The sequence below is a fragment of the Amblyomma mixtum genome, chromosome 1 (assembly GCF_055824585.1).
Source record: "Amblyomma mixtum isolate Tamu chromosome 1, ASM5582458v1, whole genome shotgun sequence".
NCBI lineage: Eukaryota > Metazoa > Arthropoda > Arachnida > Ixodida > Ixodidae > Amblyomma > Amblyomma mixtum.
The window spans coordinates 178990570-179006698 of NC_143012.1; the positions used below are offsets into that span (position 1 = coordinate 178990570).

Genomic DNA, 16129 nt, shown 5'->3' on the forward strand with positions numbered 1-16129 from the left:
GTCCAAGGCATCCGAAGCAAGCGCAGCAGCCCCACCAGGTGGGCCCTCTTTCAGAGATTCCACTGATGGAAACATCTCGATCGCCGCGATGAGATGTGCCCGGCACGCACCAACCGCTGTCCACTCCCTTGTCGCAGGGAACGAGCAGCAGCATACTGGTGAGCATGTCCCGGCAACGACGAAGCAGTCTCCAGAACGAGATTCAGCAGCGAAGTCGCCCCCTTCGATGCCCCCACCGTTGTCGACGACGGACGCGGCGATGTCCTCACGCAGACGGCGACTCAGTTCGCGCACGCAAGCCGGGCAGCACGACGATGATGGTGGTGGACAACCTCCAGCTACCACGGCTGTACGGACTTCCAAGCCCATTTCTACAAAGAAGACGCCCTCGCTCTACGGTGCGCAAAAGACGGTAAGAGATCTTCTCATCGTTCATCGGTTACATCTGAGGATCAAATCCCGGCATCGGGGCCCCAATTTAATATGCCGGAATTCAGGAACAACTGTGTGCTATGCGATATTAGTGCGCGGTATTGAACCGCAGGTATTCGAAATTAATCTCTGGCTCTCCACTACAACGTCGCATTTTACCCATGTACAGGTTTGGGACTCCCAACCCCATGCACCATGCATACCGAATGTCATCTTTATTGAAAGGCCCGAAAGATTAAAGCACCGAGGGCTAGAAAGCAGCTCTTGAAAGATTGGCGAGGACCTTAAGCATATTCCCTTTTCAGTGTGAACCAATATTTCAATCAGAAGCCTCTGCCTGCAGCTGCAAAAACACAGCGATTTGTGGTGATCACACTCAGAGTGTCTTTTGGGTGGGCCAAATTGCGATTCCAGTTATTACGCTTGGCTAAACAGAATTTGCTGAAATGGTCACCTGTCCTCAATTGCAGGTTACATTCCCAGTTGAGAAGTTGTGATCTGATCTGTGATGAACATTTCAATGTGTTTAAGACGTGTTATATGTTGAGTTTGCATTTCCGCTCACTCCGTTCTATTCTCGTGGTTTTCCAGACACATCGTCATTTGTTTTCCTTAATGCCGAACTATAACCCACTGTTCGCTGAAAATAATTAGCCATTTATGTTCTATAGCCCACTCCTAAATATGTATAGCTTCATCTACGAGACATTACCAGGCAGTGTATATGATCATTCAGTAGAAATTTACAACTTCTATAGGGCCGCCGCGGTGGCTAAGTGGTTATGGTGCTCGGCTGCTGACCCGAAAGACGCGGGTTCGATCCCGGCCGCGGCGGCTAGAATTTCTTTGGACGAGAAATTCTAGAGGCCCGTGTACTGTGCGATGTCAGTGCACGTTAAAGAACCCCAGGTGGTCGAAATTTCCGGAGCCCTTCACTACGGCGTCTCTCATAGCCTCAGACGCTTTGGGACGTTAAACCCCATAAACTAAACTAAACTAAACAACTTCTTCTATGACGCCCTGTCCTCTCGGTAATCGCCATTGCCCTTCTACATCACTCGGTTTCCAGAGTCGCTGTGGCGATGAAAATAATTTGCCCCTCCCACCCTTCTCGTGCTAAGTCACATTATTATAAACCTCGCAGGTCACTCCGACGAAAGCGAAAGCAGGAACGCGGCCCATAAAGGACAAAACCGGGGCAGGATTCGCTGTTTCTTCGTCGGCGAATCCTACATCACTCAAGGCCTTTAGTGCCACCAGTGCTGGCGCAGACCCATCTTCCTTAAAGGACCCTGGCAACACTGGGGCGGCCTGCGGACAGCCCGGATCTGGCGTGGCTCATGTCACCACATCCTTGCCACTATCATCGGCTCCGTCGTCTGCAGAGGAAAAACATCCGCAAGAACCGGGCGAACCGAGGCCTGCGCAATCCAAGGAGGACGAATCGATACAATTAACTCCAGCTACGACAAAGTCTCATTCGCGGCTGGAAGATGCGCTGGCTGCGTCGGTGGCAGGTGGTCGTCCAACAGTGCAGAGTACGCAGTCGCGAGGTTCCAAGACGTCTGTTGGGAGAAAATTCACGTCTGAGCAGCTAGACCAGTCTTTCTTCGAAAAAATCGACATCGTGAATGCTTGAGTGACTTTTCTAGCAACTTATTTGCAAACGCAAGGCAACGAAATCTATTGCCGAAATCATTGACCTGAATCTCCTCGAAATGCGCTAGAACTTAGGCAGGAGCTCGTAGCAGTGCTTCGGGGTCCTATAGACATCGGGATCCGCGGTCGAAGCAGTGTACGCCACATCTGATGGCAAAAATAAGAATGCAAACGTTACGAAGCCGTACACGTTTAGTCTGAACACTGCAAATGACCCTATTAAGACTTCCCGAGCTGCTCCCTTTACAGGAGCATGAAATATTGCATTCTTAATCGATCTATAACTATAGCAGGCACGTATACAAGAGCCCCCCCCCCCCCCTCCCACCCTGTTCCCCTAATACAAAAAGTTACCTTGGCCACCCCTCGTAAAAATTTTCTAGCTACGTGTCTGGCCAAAGCTGCGGATGCGTGTATAAGCGCTTATTTTCCTTATTCTTTCTGGGAAATAAAGCATTTCCTATTTTAAAAGAAATGTACCGTATTTGAATGTATATGCTTGAGGGAAGGGACGTAGCGAAATGAGACATTGAGAAATGTGCGCCTCAGTAGAGCACTGCGATTACTTCGTACCTAGAGTATTTCATCAATAACTTACGACTGCGATTATTTATTATGATTTAAAAAATACACTATACGCAGGTAGTACTGCGTCACATCACGGAGGAGGTTCACGGCGCTCGTGCCTGCTTTGGATGCGTATAATTACACCAACTGAGTAGAAAATTTGGAGGCGCCAATCTCTTGGTTCACGGCGGTGCTGCAATTCTACTGGGTGTAACTTTCGAAATATAAGCGCCCGTAACTGCCCAGCAAAATCCGTACGCTAGCGCAGTGACAAAAAAGTTGGACCGAAGACTGACAGCGACAATTATCTGACCACGAAATGAACGTTTCTTATAACGAGGGCACACTAAATATTGTGAAGTCGCATTATGCAACAAAAACAAAATGCACATAACTGCTTGTGCACAGACAGGAGAATTCAGCAGAAAGTTTGCCGTGCATGTTTCGTAGGTGACCCGCTAAACATTCGCCCCCTGTCTGGCATCTTGTAGCGAAAGGAGGGATTATCATCGGTTGGCGTACAGTTCACGTTGACTAGACTCGGCGCGATGACGCGCTAGCCAGGAGTTCTTTGGCGGTCTCGGGCCATTCGAATAACATATTGGAACTTGTAGTGACAGTGGTTTTGCTTCAGCTGAAGCATTCGATTCCCTGCTTTTCCATGTTTTTTTTTCTTATAGGCGTCACTCTGCTGCAGAAGTAACCAGCACACAATAGTGCTATTGCTTGGAAGGCAACACTGCTGTGAAGGACGGCGTTGGTGGGATGCGTCAAGCCTGGACGATCATGCCTGTCTTACCCACTTTCATTTGCTAAGGAGCCTCTACTTATTACCACACTGCAGCTTATTACCACACTGCAGCTGCGTACGAGTGCAGCTTACACTGTACTCGTACGGCCATTACTGGAATACGCAGATGTGGTTTGGGATCCGCACACCCAAGTAAATGTACAGAGCATTGAAGACGTTCAAAGGAAGGCGCTTAGATTTATCTACAACGCATATGGAAGGCACGTTTCGGTTACTAATCTATTGAGGCAATCTGAACTGCAGACACTTCAATCTCGTCGCAAGTTGCACCGTCTAAAAATGTTGCATGGGATTGTTAATAACTTAAAAAACATTCATTTTGAGACCTACATGGCATACACTTCACGACCAACGCGCAATAAACACAATTTGACAATCATGGTGCCACGGTGCCGAACGAAAGCGTATCAGTTTTCTTTTTTTGCAAGAACGATATTGGAATGGAACGGGCTTCCGTGTGACATGGTCCGTTTGACAGATCAGAAGTCTTTTTTATCTGCTGTCATATCGTCACTTTAAGCGCAGTGTATTCATTCATGCTCTTTTGTTTGCTTTCTTTTGTATTTTTAGGTAACCGAGTGCATTTAATCTTGCTCTTTGCTTTTCTATAAAACCCTGTGTGTTATCTTTTGCTTCTTTATTCGCATTTTACTTGCTTGTTTTGTCGCGATGTGCCATGTATCCTTGTACCGCTCCTGCCTTGGCCACCAAATGGAGGCTGGCAGTATTGAATAAATAAAATAAAATAAAAAGTGTCGAATTCATTTATATTCCCAAATAATTCATCACCATCATGAGGCCGCCTATGCCCATGACAGAACAAAGGCATCTCCCCTATCTCTCCATTAACCCTGTCCTGTGCCAGCCGCGGCCACCGTATCCCCAAAAACCCCCGGAATTATTTCGTCGAGTAAATACCCAGAAATCAAGACAAGCGCCTCTGTAGTTCAATTGGGTGTCACCACATGGCCCATGTCTTTTTAACACCCAACAACAGCGTGTTGGCGTCAACCATGACGTAAGAAAGAAAGACAATGACGGAGTGGCTGCCGCTGAAGCGCTAGAATACGCTAAACTTAACGGCAATCACTGGGCGTTGTCCAGGTTTCCTGTTCATGTTACGAATAAGCCACGTTTCCATTCCCGTCGGTTCAAAATCTGCTTGCCATTGTGCCCTACGAAAACATTCATTCAGCATCACAGCAGCCATTTTGATTGAACGCACAAGGGCTTTGTAACAGGACTGTTAGCATGGCTAGCGCTAGATACCCGCTGCGCTGGCTCACTGGTTAAGGCGCTCGTCTACCAAGCCGGAGTACCCGGGTTCGAACCCGACCGCGACGGTCGCGTTTCGATGGAGGCGAAACACAAAAGGCGCCCGTGTGCTGTGCGATGTCAGTTCATGTTAAAGTTACCCAAGTGGTCGAAATTATTACGGAGGCTTCCACTACGGCACCTCTTTCTCTCTTTCTTCTTTCCTCCCACTTTCCTCTTTCCCTTACGGCGCGGTTCAGGTGTCCACCGAGATATGTGAGACAGATACTGCGCCATTTCCTTTCCTCAGAAACCAATTTACCAATTTACAGTGATGCCAAAAAGATTTGTGGTCGGTACCCTTGTATCGACCTCTCGCTTCCCAAACGTACTTTAGAACTTATTTTGGATAAAAAAAAAACGCTTAAAGAGGGTGCCCGCTAGAGAGGCGGCAGGAGGATGCCATTCTCGACAGCACAAACGAAAGTGAGCAAGAGTTGAAGGAGAACCTCAGTCCACTAGCAGACGTTGCGACAAGCGGACCTGTTAAGAAATGTTGGCTAGCAGACTGATACCCCCCTCACCCCTTGTCCAAAGTCGTCTCTGATCACCAGTGGACTCAAAACGCACCTCCGGATGAGGCACGAGACGACAGCCAATTTTCGCGCTCGAAAACGCACGTTTCTCGATTTTCGTGTGGAAGTTGGGTTGAACCTTACTTTCCAGAAATCTCTTCGAGCGGGTAACGCCGACTTTTGCTCGAAAACGAAGGGCCCTATATAACTTATTTTCCAAAACCTGAACGCTTCTCGCAGCACTAAAAATATTACTGCTGCATGGCGACTTGTAATGGTTGGAAAGATACATTCGCGAGGGTGCAGCTGCGAGCTAGTTGGTCTAACATGACAAAAAAAAATGGGGAACAGCGCAAACAGACGACAAGGTGGAGACGAACAACACAGGCGAAATGTCGTTAGTCTCTACCTCGTCGTGTGTTCACGCTGTTCCCACTGCAGGGCATGTATACCACACCTCAAGGCACAGTGAAAATTTTATCATCATCATCAGCCTGACCACGCCCACTCTAGTCAACGCCTCTTTCTCATGTCGCTCCAATTAATACTCAACTTTGCCAGCTGCGGCTGCCGTATCCCTGCAAACTTCTTAATCTCATCCGATCACCTAATTTTCTGCCATCCCCCGCTACGCTTGCCTTCTCTTGCAATGCTGTCCGTTACCCTTAAGGGCAAGCGTATATCTTGCCTTTGCATTACATGCCCTGCCCAAGCCCATTTCTTCTTGATTTTGACTATTATATCATTAACTCGCGTTTGTTTTCTCCCCAACTTCGCACAGCTTCTGGTCTGTTAACGTTACACCTATCAATTTTCTTTGCATAGCTCGCTGCGTTGCCCTTCATTTAAGCTGAATCTATCCGTTAGTCTCCACGTTTCTGCCCCATCGGTGAGTAGCGGTAAGATACAGTGGCTGTCTACTTTTCTCTTCAGGGATATTGGTAAACTGCTATTTATGCCTGCCACATGCGCTCCACCCTAATCTTAATTTTCTAGTCAATTTCCTCTCGTGATCTGTATCAGCGGCCACTACCTGCCCTAAGCAGACGTATTCCTTTGCGACTTCCAGTACAGCGGTACCAAATGTGAACTGCTGTTCCCTTCCGAGACTGTTGAACATTACTTTGGTTTTCTGCATGTTAACTTTAAGACCTACCGTTCTGCTCTTAATGTCTAACTCATTGATCAAGTTTTGCAGCTCATCTCCTGAGTGACTTAGCAAGACAACGCCATCAGCGAATCGCAAACTGACCATATATTCTCCACTAATTCTTATCCAAAAATGTGCCCAATCCAGCCTTCGGAATACCTCCTGTAAACAGGCGATGAATAGCATTGGCGAGATGGTGTCTACCTACCTGACACCCATCATTATTGGAATTTTATTGCTAACTTTATAGAGGATTATTGTAGCTGAGCAGTCCTTTAGATATCCTCCACCATTTTCAAATTAGGCTCTTGTGTACCCTTATTCCGCAATTCCTGATAATTGCTGAGGTGTCCACTGAGTCAAATGCTTTTTCGCAATCAATGAAGGCTAATATTGGGGGTTTGGTTTCATTCCGTGCACTCTTCACCCCTCCGTTGTTTTGAACGGAAATAAACTCAATTCCATTCAATTCAATTAAAAACTTAGGGCGAACGCCTCTTTCTCAATTTGGCTGTAGCCAGACTGCCTTACTCAAAGTTTTTGATGCGTACGCTATTCGCTTGGACATACCATTCGATTGGATGTGAGAGAGCACGGCTCCGATGCCATATGCCGATGCGTCGCAAGACAATTGTGGCAATCCGGGCTCGTAGTGGGTAAGCGCGGGTGGCATGGACCGCAGCTTCTTAGATTCAAGAAAGGCGCCATCGCATTCACTGCTCCACATCCAGAGTATGTCACTTCGTAAAATCCTCTTAAGCGGGGTGATTACGCTGAACAGGTTCGGAATAAATTGTCCATAGCACTTAACTAGGCCGAGCAGGGACCTCATCTGCGTGTGGTCATTAGGCCTCGGTGCATTTTAAATAGCTGCAGCTGTATCATCGGCTGGACGCACGCCATCAACGTCGACAATGTGACCAAAGTATTGCAGCTGGTCCTTAAAGAACTGACATTTAGCCCTGTCGATAAAGGCAAACTTTAATTTAATTTTATTCTCTGTGTTTTATAAGCTCAGAGAGGCTAGAAGACAGAAAAACTTTCCGTGTGAGTGAATATGTGCTATTTTTTTACCGCAGAGAAGAAGTCCGAAGACCGAAATCACAGCTCCAAGAAATGTCGTGCCCAGGCGAATAATTGCAGGAGCCATTGTGGTCGTAGGAGTCCTCATGATTGTCTTGATTTTCACCTTACTCGCCTTCTTACTTAAACACGACAAGTTTTGTGACACCGCCGACTGTCTTTACAACGCCAGTCTACTCGAAAGAATCGGTAACACTACGATCGACCCCTGCGACGACTTCTCGGCTTTCGTTTGCTCCGGATTCCTGCAAGAGACCCTGCGCATGGGCACGACGAAGATACGAGCCGGGAGAAAGCCGATAGCCATGTACGAAATGTGCATGGGCCAACGCCCTGTCCACAGGTCCCAGCTGCCCCTGCTTCAAGCCTTCCTCCAGGATCTACATCTTGCGTGGCCAAAAGCTTCCAAAACGACGCTGACAGCATTCATTGTGGCGCTGTCACTCGCTTACCGGTGGCAGGCGCCCTTCTGGTTTGCAGTCACTCTGTTCGAGGGCAGCTCATCCGGACGGCGGCGCATCGTCATGCAACCCGGTACCTACGTGCCCATCCTCCTGAACTACCACCTGCGCGTGGCGCCAGGCTACCTGCTCTACTACAAGTCGTTCTATGCCGCCTACTCTGCGGACCTCGATGTGAACACAAGCGCCGTCGAAGAGATGCGTGTCTTCGAGCACACATTCCTTTCCAAAGTGAACAGTGTTGCGAAGTCTCTCAGCCGAACTCCCTCTTTGTTCTCCTTCAGCGAAGTCGACAAGCGTGTCCCGTACGCCTCTACTGCCTACTGGCTACCACGCTTCGAGGAAGGTCTTCAGCTGCAGCGCCAGTTGGCCCCAAATGACGATGTCCTTCTTAGTGATAATGTGCTACTTCAGGTTTTCAACAGCCTCGTAGTCATGCACGGCGACCAGGATTTGAAGGCACTCTTGGCGTGGCAGCTGGTTCAGTTCTACTCCCCACTCGCAGAGATCTCGCTCATGACCGCACGCTTTGGGAGCAAGCAACAGGCGGAGACTCATCGCCCGGCGTACTGTGCGCACCACGTGGAGGCATCGTTCAAGGTGCTGGTCCTGTCCCTAGCCACTGTCTCAAGTATCACGATGAAAGACCGCCAGATGATCAGCACAGCATTCATCAACCTGGTTTCCGCGGCTATGGACAAGGTCAACGTGTCCCGCTGGATGGACATCGAGAGCGAAGAGCGGGTCGCCCAGAAATTGGTCCTCGTACAGATGAGGATGTGGCCACCGAACTCAGTGCTGAGCGATGATGCGCTGGAAGAGACCTATTCGGACATATCAGAAAATGCATCCGTATTTGCGTACTGGGTCGTCTCACGCAATACAACGGTGCAAATGAACCAAACGCAGGACTGCAAAGACGCCCACGACTTACTCGGGAGAACTTCCCCTTGTACTTTGCCTATGGCTACTTACTGAACCATGTCAAAATCGCTCTTGGTGCACCTACTCCACCTGCGTACTACCATGATGGAACGGCCGCAATGTTCTACGGTGGCTTCGGTTTTCTCATGGCGCTGCAACTTGTGAGATCCATAGACGACGAAGGACTGAAATGGGCGCCCAACAAAAGCATCGTGCATTCCATCTTGTCCGAGTCCACCGCTCGGTCGTATCGCACCAGACAGAGATGCTCCGAGAGCAACGGCACCAAAAACATATTTCCGGAGATACCTGCCCTTCAGACCACTTATGCCGCATTCAAAGCATCCCGTCTTCACGATGGTATGCCGCAGATTCCGCTGGGTTCTGATCTTTGAGAAGACAAAGTATTCTTCCTAACACTCTGTTTAATGACATGCGCGTGGCAGGGCTCACTGAACCCTCTAGAGGTGGATTGTAACAAGATGGTGCAAAGCTCTGAGGCGTTCATTCGGGCGTACGGCTGCCGAAAAAGATTAAGAATGAATCCGGTGAAGAAATGCCTGCTTTTCGATGCGTAAAGTATAGTGAAACGCGACCACGGCGAATGCTTGTAGAGTATCTGGCTGTGCGCATTATATCACGCGATTGTAGAGTGAGGTAACGCAACAGGAGCCTGAGTATAATTTCAGCGTGGACCAATGCGTGCAAAGGTGAAGACAATTCTTTGCTGAAAGTTTATAGATTCGCTTCAAAAACTCCCACTTTATGGGTATCATCGTAAAGGACTGATTTCTTGCTATTCTAGTTGTACGCAAACCCGATATCTACCCGCTTTTCATTTTGTGCAGTTTTCTGCATTAGATGTTTCATCGTTCTCATTTTAAATGAACTCTTGTGCTTAGGGACTGTATATCGTGCAAATTATTGCAACCGACCAGAATGATGGTAACAAAGAATTGTAATCAGTTTTCGTCATTTCTTCGCTCTCAGCAAAGTGTTTCATTATCATTTGCAATTTGCCTTCGTGCTGGGATTCAGTTTGCACGGTTGAGTACTACAGTTACAAAAACAATCGAAGTAGAAGGCGCCACCGGCAATGTGCAAAACTTCATGAGGACCGGCCAGTGTTTGCCTTGAGTGTTAAAAAGAGAGCCTAAGTTATACAGCACGACCTGCAGATGGGTGGGTCTTAACCAATTTGTACTTCAGGAATGTTCGCTGCTGCATTTGAACATCTTTACTACACGGGCTTAACTGAAAAACTATCTTCGTACTTGTAGCAGCAGCACTTTCGTCTCACAGAGAGTGCACCACTTTGCACCAGAGTGCACCACAGAGAGTGCAGCACTTTCGTCTCACAAGACGTCTCACAGAGAGTGCAATAGGCAGCGAAGAACGATAAAATAAAGCGTGGCAACAGACGAATGAGCTAACAAAAGTGGTTTCTTTCTACACATTTGTTGAGGACTGTCACAAACTATTCGTTGCGATCATCATATGAACACCGCAAAAAGACGAAAGAATACTACCTTCAGCTGCAATTCGGTACAATGAGATCTTCGTAACCTAAGTGTATTAGTAGGCCAAAGTGGGTCAATTAAGCGGACGTTGAATTACAGGAAGCCCGACGAGGCGCGCTTAATTATATCTAAAGAAATAACCAGCGGAAGGACGCAGACAGAGGGATGAGGACGACGCTGGTTTTGTTGCGAAAGCAACACAAGCCAGCCAGCTCGGTTCGTCGCGTGGTCGCACTTCAGCAGTATGCCGTGGCCTACGAATGACCTTGAGCCTCCGTTGACTAGCAACACCGCAGCCGCGCTCCAACAGATGGCGCCGCCGTCGACACCGCTGCCGTCACCGCTGGGGTAGAGGGAGAGGAGGTGTCGCCTCGGGGGATATATATATATGCGCTTCGTCTCAGTAGATTCTAGTCGTTATAGAGAGCGGGAAAGACAAAGAACGAAAGAACGAAGCGTGGAAGAGACAATGCGCTCAATAGACTATATGCGAAAGTGCTTGGCGGCCTGGCAACACCCCGCCCACAACTTCCGGATTCCATCTTTTGCTCGATCGAGCTCGTCGAGCTGGTGCATCGTTTGCTATGAGTACTTTCTTGATGTCGGCATAGCTGTCATGAAACTTGCGAGTAGAATTTCAAAAGGCAAGCTTCACCTGCTGTGTTGTTTTCACTGTAGGTCTTTTACCGAATGTAGATGTTTTCAGTGAGCGCCAGCTTACACCTACCACGTCCTCAGCTTCGCTTGAAGTCTAGCGCTGATGACAGCAAGAATCGGCACTTGTGAGAGTGTTGGCAAGTCGAACTCTGTGACGTTGTCGTTTTAATTCGCGCACTAAAGCACGGGTTCAAGCATCACGCATTATCATGGCTATTTTATTCTCAGTGGGGGCGCGATTACATACGGTACACTGTAAACACAAATAAGCCCAAATAGGAATATAAATGGCTAGTGTCCGCTTTTAAACTCCTTATTGAAAATTGCGCAATCGACTTTAAGTAGTAAAAAAGAGGAAATCCTCCTTTTTTATTGCCGTCGCGAAATCGAGGAGTAAAATAAAGCATTTACCTGATTTTACTACTTTTCCAAGAAGGAGTATGTCGGCTTCAATACTCCTTCAGGCCCTTTATGCACTCCCATAGCCTCCTTGCACTCCTTAGTGTCTGCCCGCCGCCTAGTGGCAGCTGCCGGTTCGCTGCACTTGCAGGTGACGACGCCGGCTCTGTCGTCGCTGCCTGCTCGCCTGTGCTTTTGCTGCTTCACGCACGTTTGTCATGTTACAAGACACCGGATCGCCGCAACCTCGCGCACCAAGGTGCGCCACAGACAGTGCCTGTGAAGCCCCCAGTGCATTCGGAGAACGCTTGGTGTTGCATCGCCTGCGACGGCAGTCTGCGAGAGGCTTAGCCAGCCGAGCTCAGCCGAGCCAACATGGCGGTGTGTGACGCGTCGACCTCCCCGAAGCCGCCAGTTTGCCACCCGCTCCTTTGCGCGCTCTTGTCGTGACGTAAGACTGGACATCATCGACCTTAGCAGCAACGTGCTGCAATGAACGTCTCACTCAAGCCAGCAATATGTGCTGAAGCAGCGGCTAGTCATTCATTGTCTACGCAGCATACAAGTGTGGCTGCTGCCGTTTCGCCGCGCCGACATGGCGATGTGTGTGTGACGCACCAGTTTTCTCGACATCGTCGGCCCCTCGTTCTTTCGCTGTATTGCAAGAATACTAAAGACCGGATTATCATCGTCGTGTGTTCTGGTAAGCAGTATTAAACTCTCCTTTGATGCCATAGACGCGCATGCACTTAACGCCGCTCCCTTTTCAGTGTGCGTAGACTTGCTGTGAACCACGGGTGCGCCGAGATGAAAGGATTAACGAGAGCAGCAAAACAGCAAAGGCTTCATTGTGGTCCGGTGGAGCCAACTCACACAGCAGGCATGAAGTAAGTATCTGAGAAATTTGTTGTTGCATGCGGCTGAAAAAAAGAGTGTGGCACTGCAGTCGTGGCTGTTACGCTAACATGTACAGCTGGAAGTACGGTCAGTTCTTCTAGGGACCAAATTTTCTTCATGCGTTCACGCCCCATGAATGTGGAAAAGCTGTACAGGCAATGACAGGTGAAAATGCACAGCCTTGGGGTCTGTGAATTTTTGTCACGTTATTACGAACAGTGCTGAGAACCGTGCCCTAATCGGTTGCTTCCTTTCCTGTGTTTTAAGAGGGCCTTGTTATGCAAACAATGCAAGCGATTTTATTCTTTTCAGTCATAGCACAGGACATGGCGACGCCTTAGCGCTCACGGAGATTAGCTAAACTGTTACATTTTCCGAGTTGGTGGCATCTTAACGTTGCAGCGATTTTCGGCAGCGGACATGAGGTTTCAACCATACTGAACGTTGCCTTTTCTGGATGGTTAGGCGTCTAGTTCCAAAATGTGGTATCTTGTAAGCTCTTCGCATTTGAAAAATGTGAAAAGAAGTTTCTACTTCGCGGGCAGTTTGCGGACACATTCCATTATGTGAAACTCTTGGAGGCAAGCGTTCCGGTTCAGACTGCTGATCCCAGGAAGGCAGCGAAAGAAAAAGAATAAAGCTTACGCCAGTGTACGAGATCCCCTGCTCGTGCTGGACGTAGTACATTGGCGAAAGCAAGCATTTCCCAGAAAAACTGAAGCAGCACAAAGCGGATGCCAAACAAATGAACAAGGAAGGAAGCGCGGGTTGACAAGACTGACTTCGAGGGAACTAACCTTGCATCAACTGTCTACGATCAGTGACCCGGCGGATGACTAACCGAAGGCTTAAAAAAGGCAAGCTGTGACTCACTCGCAGTCACACCTGCTGAAAGAACCAAGAAGATTCCCAAACATGTTTTTTTTTTTCTGGTTGGCGTTCTTTCCCGAAAGTATATTCCTTACCCAGCCAGATAGACCTGTCTAGAATGTTTTCTTTTGAACCCTGGCCACGAATGTGAGGGCAAAGCTTAACAGAAGACAGGTGGCGGCGGGAGGGTGGGTCTGGTGGTAGCTTTCTATTCCTAACAATGCCTGCTATGTCAGTCACCCTTGCCGTGCCTTTGGCCTATACACAGAATGAGGACGTCCTGAAAATGCCTAGCTGCGGGCTCTCCCATCAAGGAAATTGCATGTAAGCTTCCGCTGCGTGTATGCAAAGCGCTGTCTTTTGTTTGCATGTATTGATTTCAGTAATTGGTTCTGATATGGTGCCTGAAAAGCATCAGGAACCTCTGACAAGTAAAAAAACGTTATATCTCGAGGCCTCTTTCGGTGCAGGAACGCAGCCAAAGGCAGCGCGAATGCGCAAGTGCCTCCGTAAGACCATTTTATTTTTTTTTTCAGTTTTATGCTTTGCGGAAAAAATGTTCCCTATCGATGCTGCTTCCCATTCGCCGTATTGCCTTAACGTTTACGAAAGCGGCTCTCTGGAATTTGTGATTCCCTGAAAACCGCGTTTAGGCGCTGTCATCCGACAGGGTACAGGTATGTATTAGCTAGTTCATTACCTACTATGTTCTGCTAGCTAATCTTTTGTCATGAAAAAAGTTTAAACTTCAATAATACCTACTTTATTGAAAAGTGCACTCTGAACGGTTGACTTCTACACTTGAAGCACGTCATACTTCAAGCTTAGAGGTGCAATTCCACTGATGCATTTGTTTTTCTAATCTTTCTTTCAGAAGGAGCCTGTATGTTGACAGCGAAGCATTTCAAGGTTCCCTCCTTGCTTTCAAGTGTGGCATCTCTATTTTCATTCCTTTGGGTATTTAAATTATGTACCCAAAGACAGCGTGGGTTAAGGCACTCTTCTTTTCTACAGGGGCCAAGACGTTGGTTCTCTGTAACCGTCGAAAGCAAGCTGCCGAACACATGTCTCAAATTTTTTGTACCCAATAAAATATTGTTCGAAATAAATCACTAAGTTCATCGACGCATTTATCCTGGAATATCAAGCTCTAAAATGAGCCTTCCATACGAATACTTTATTTCAAATCGGCTTCCGCATCAAGTGAAGTAATATACTCATCTGGGAATCATAAATGTAACCCTATAGTAAGAAAAATTTCTCCAAAAATTTCCTGTCAAAACTACTTAAAAGGAACAGGCACGTACTCCTGAAATGTACTATAAAAGTAGCTGCAAAGGAGTATATAATACTTCTATTAATTGCCATGCTAACTCCTTTGTGATCACAACTTTACTCCTAAATAAACTCCCGTCTGCAGAGCGGTAACACTTTACTCCTTCTAGCACTCCGAAAGTATCCCTTCAAGCAGAGGAGTAGACGATATACTCCTATTCTGAGGAGTATAAAAACCCCTTTTCGGGAGTGCGCTACGCGATGAGCCATTTACTCCTATCCGGGTGTTTTTCGGTTTGCAGTGTAGTGTAGCGAGCGGTTATTTTGCGCTGAGTGCACATATATCTTGAAAAACCTCACCTGAAAACTTCGCGCCAACGCCAGGAGCTTCGTGCATTGCAGTATGATCACACAAGACCCTCGATAAGCTGCGCAATGCGATTCCTTTAGTGTGATGTACAATGCACATTCGCGGTTTTCAACGTCACCGTTTCAGAGCCCGGCGCCGGCTGATTTTCGTCACAATTCGTCGAAAGCGCGTCCTGCTTAAGACGCAGTTGAAGCTGGTATTGCGATGTTGTCAGTCGATATTAACAAGAGGAAAGTAGGCACATATAGTTCAAAGTATTGTGAGCAAAGACGCAGTTTTTATGCGAAGCATATTGCTAGAGCTACCACTCACGCCGTCGCCGTGGGACCCCCATGTGACACCGTGACGTCACACCACGTGACACCGTGGCGTCACACCACGTGACGTCGGATGAGAGAGCCGGCCTCCACCTCGCGCCGTCGACGTGGGACCCCTAGCCGTCACGCCACGTGACACCGTGACGTCACACCACGTGACATCGGATGAGAGAGCCGGCCTCCACCTCGCGCCGTCGCCTTGGGACCCCTAGCCGTCACACCCGCGCATTCCCGCGCATTTCGAACGTGCGCTCACACTCGGTGTAGGTGCTCCTTCTCTCGAGCGGTGGGAGACCGTGCTGGCTAGCTCTGACCCCAGAACGCAAGTTTTGGCGGTGGAGTGGGCTGACAAAGTCGTCGAGGGCTATGTACTCTCGACCACTTAACGCGACCTCTTGCCAAGCTCTTCCCGGCGAATAAAATGTTTTACAATCAAAAGGTGAAACGCTCGCTCCACCGGGCAGGCAGACGCGGCTTCCGTGGCACTCCAGGCGCTCACCCAACGCGCGTCTCGGGGTTAGTCGGCGTTCCGCTGTAGCCATGCCGTTGTCTTCCACCACGACGAAGGCTTCTAGTGGTTGTATTAAAATGACCAAGTATTCAACCAAGGAAAGCCATGTATTACCAAGCCTAGCCACTAATATGCTTCGCATTCCCCAGGCTTAGCCAAGCTGAGCCTCAACAATTTTTTTTTCTTTTTTTCAGATACGCACTGAGCCACCCTCGGCGGCTTGATTAGAGAAAGAACGTACAGCTGTAGGTGCATGCGCGGACTCGATACGCTGGTCCAGCTGTGTGTGCAGGGGTGAAATTCGCAAGTTTGGTTGCCTCCGGCCCTTAATTCGCTTGCTGCCAAATCTACACAAATTTCTTTGTTGCGAAGCAAGCTGTTGCAGCTCGCCACAACG

At 48.3% G+C, this 16129-nt stretch overlaps 2 long non-coding RNA genes and 1 pseudogene across 3 annotated transcripts in view; 2 read left to right on the forward strand and 1 right to left on the reverse strand.

The window, feature by feature from the left end:
• LOC149370088 (uncharacterized) overlaps window positions 1-10465 on the reverse strand; it is a 55406-nt gene extending 44941 nt beyond the window's left edge. Inside the window, exon 1 of the long non-coding RNA XR_016285502.1 lies at window positions 10446-10465. This is a non-coding gene — a long non-coding RNA (uncharacterized LOC149370088). The remainder of the gene's footprint in view (window positions 1-10445) is intronic.
• On the forward strand, window positions 227-3793 carry LOC149370090 (uncharacterized; annotated as a pseudogene). The gene is made up of 2 exons (XR_016290957.1): window positions 227-412; window positions 1577-3793. The product of XR_016290957.1 is annotated as an uncharacterized LOC149370090 (transcript).
• A 1125-nt stretch (window positions 10466-11590) lies between the features above and the next one.
• LOC149370091 (uncharacterized) lies at window positions 11591-14836 on the forward strand. Its single transcript, XR_016290968.1, has 3 exons — window positions 11591-12195; window positions 12263-12379; window positions 14134-14836. It is a non-coding gene; the product is annotated as an uncharacterized LOC149370091 (long non-coding RNA).
• Window positions 14837-16129: the final 1293 nt, after the last annotated feature.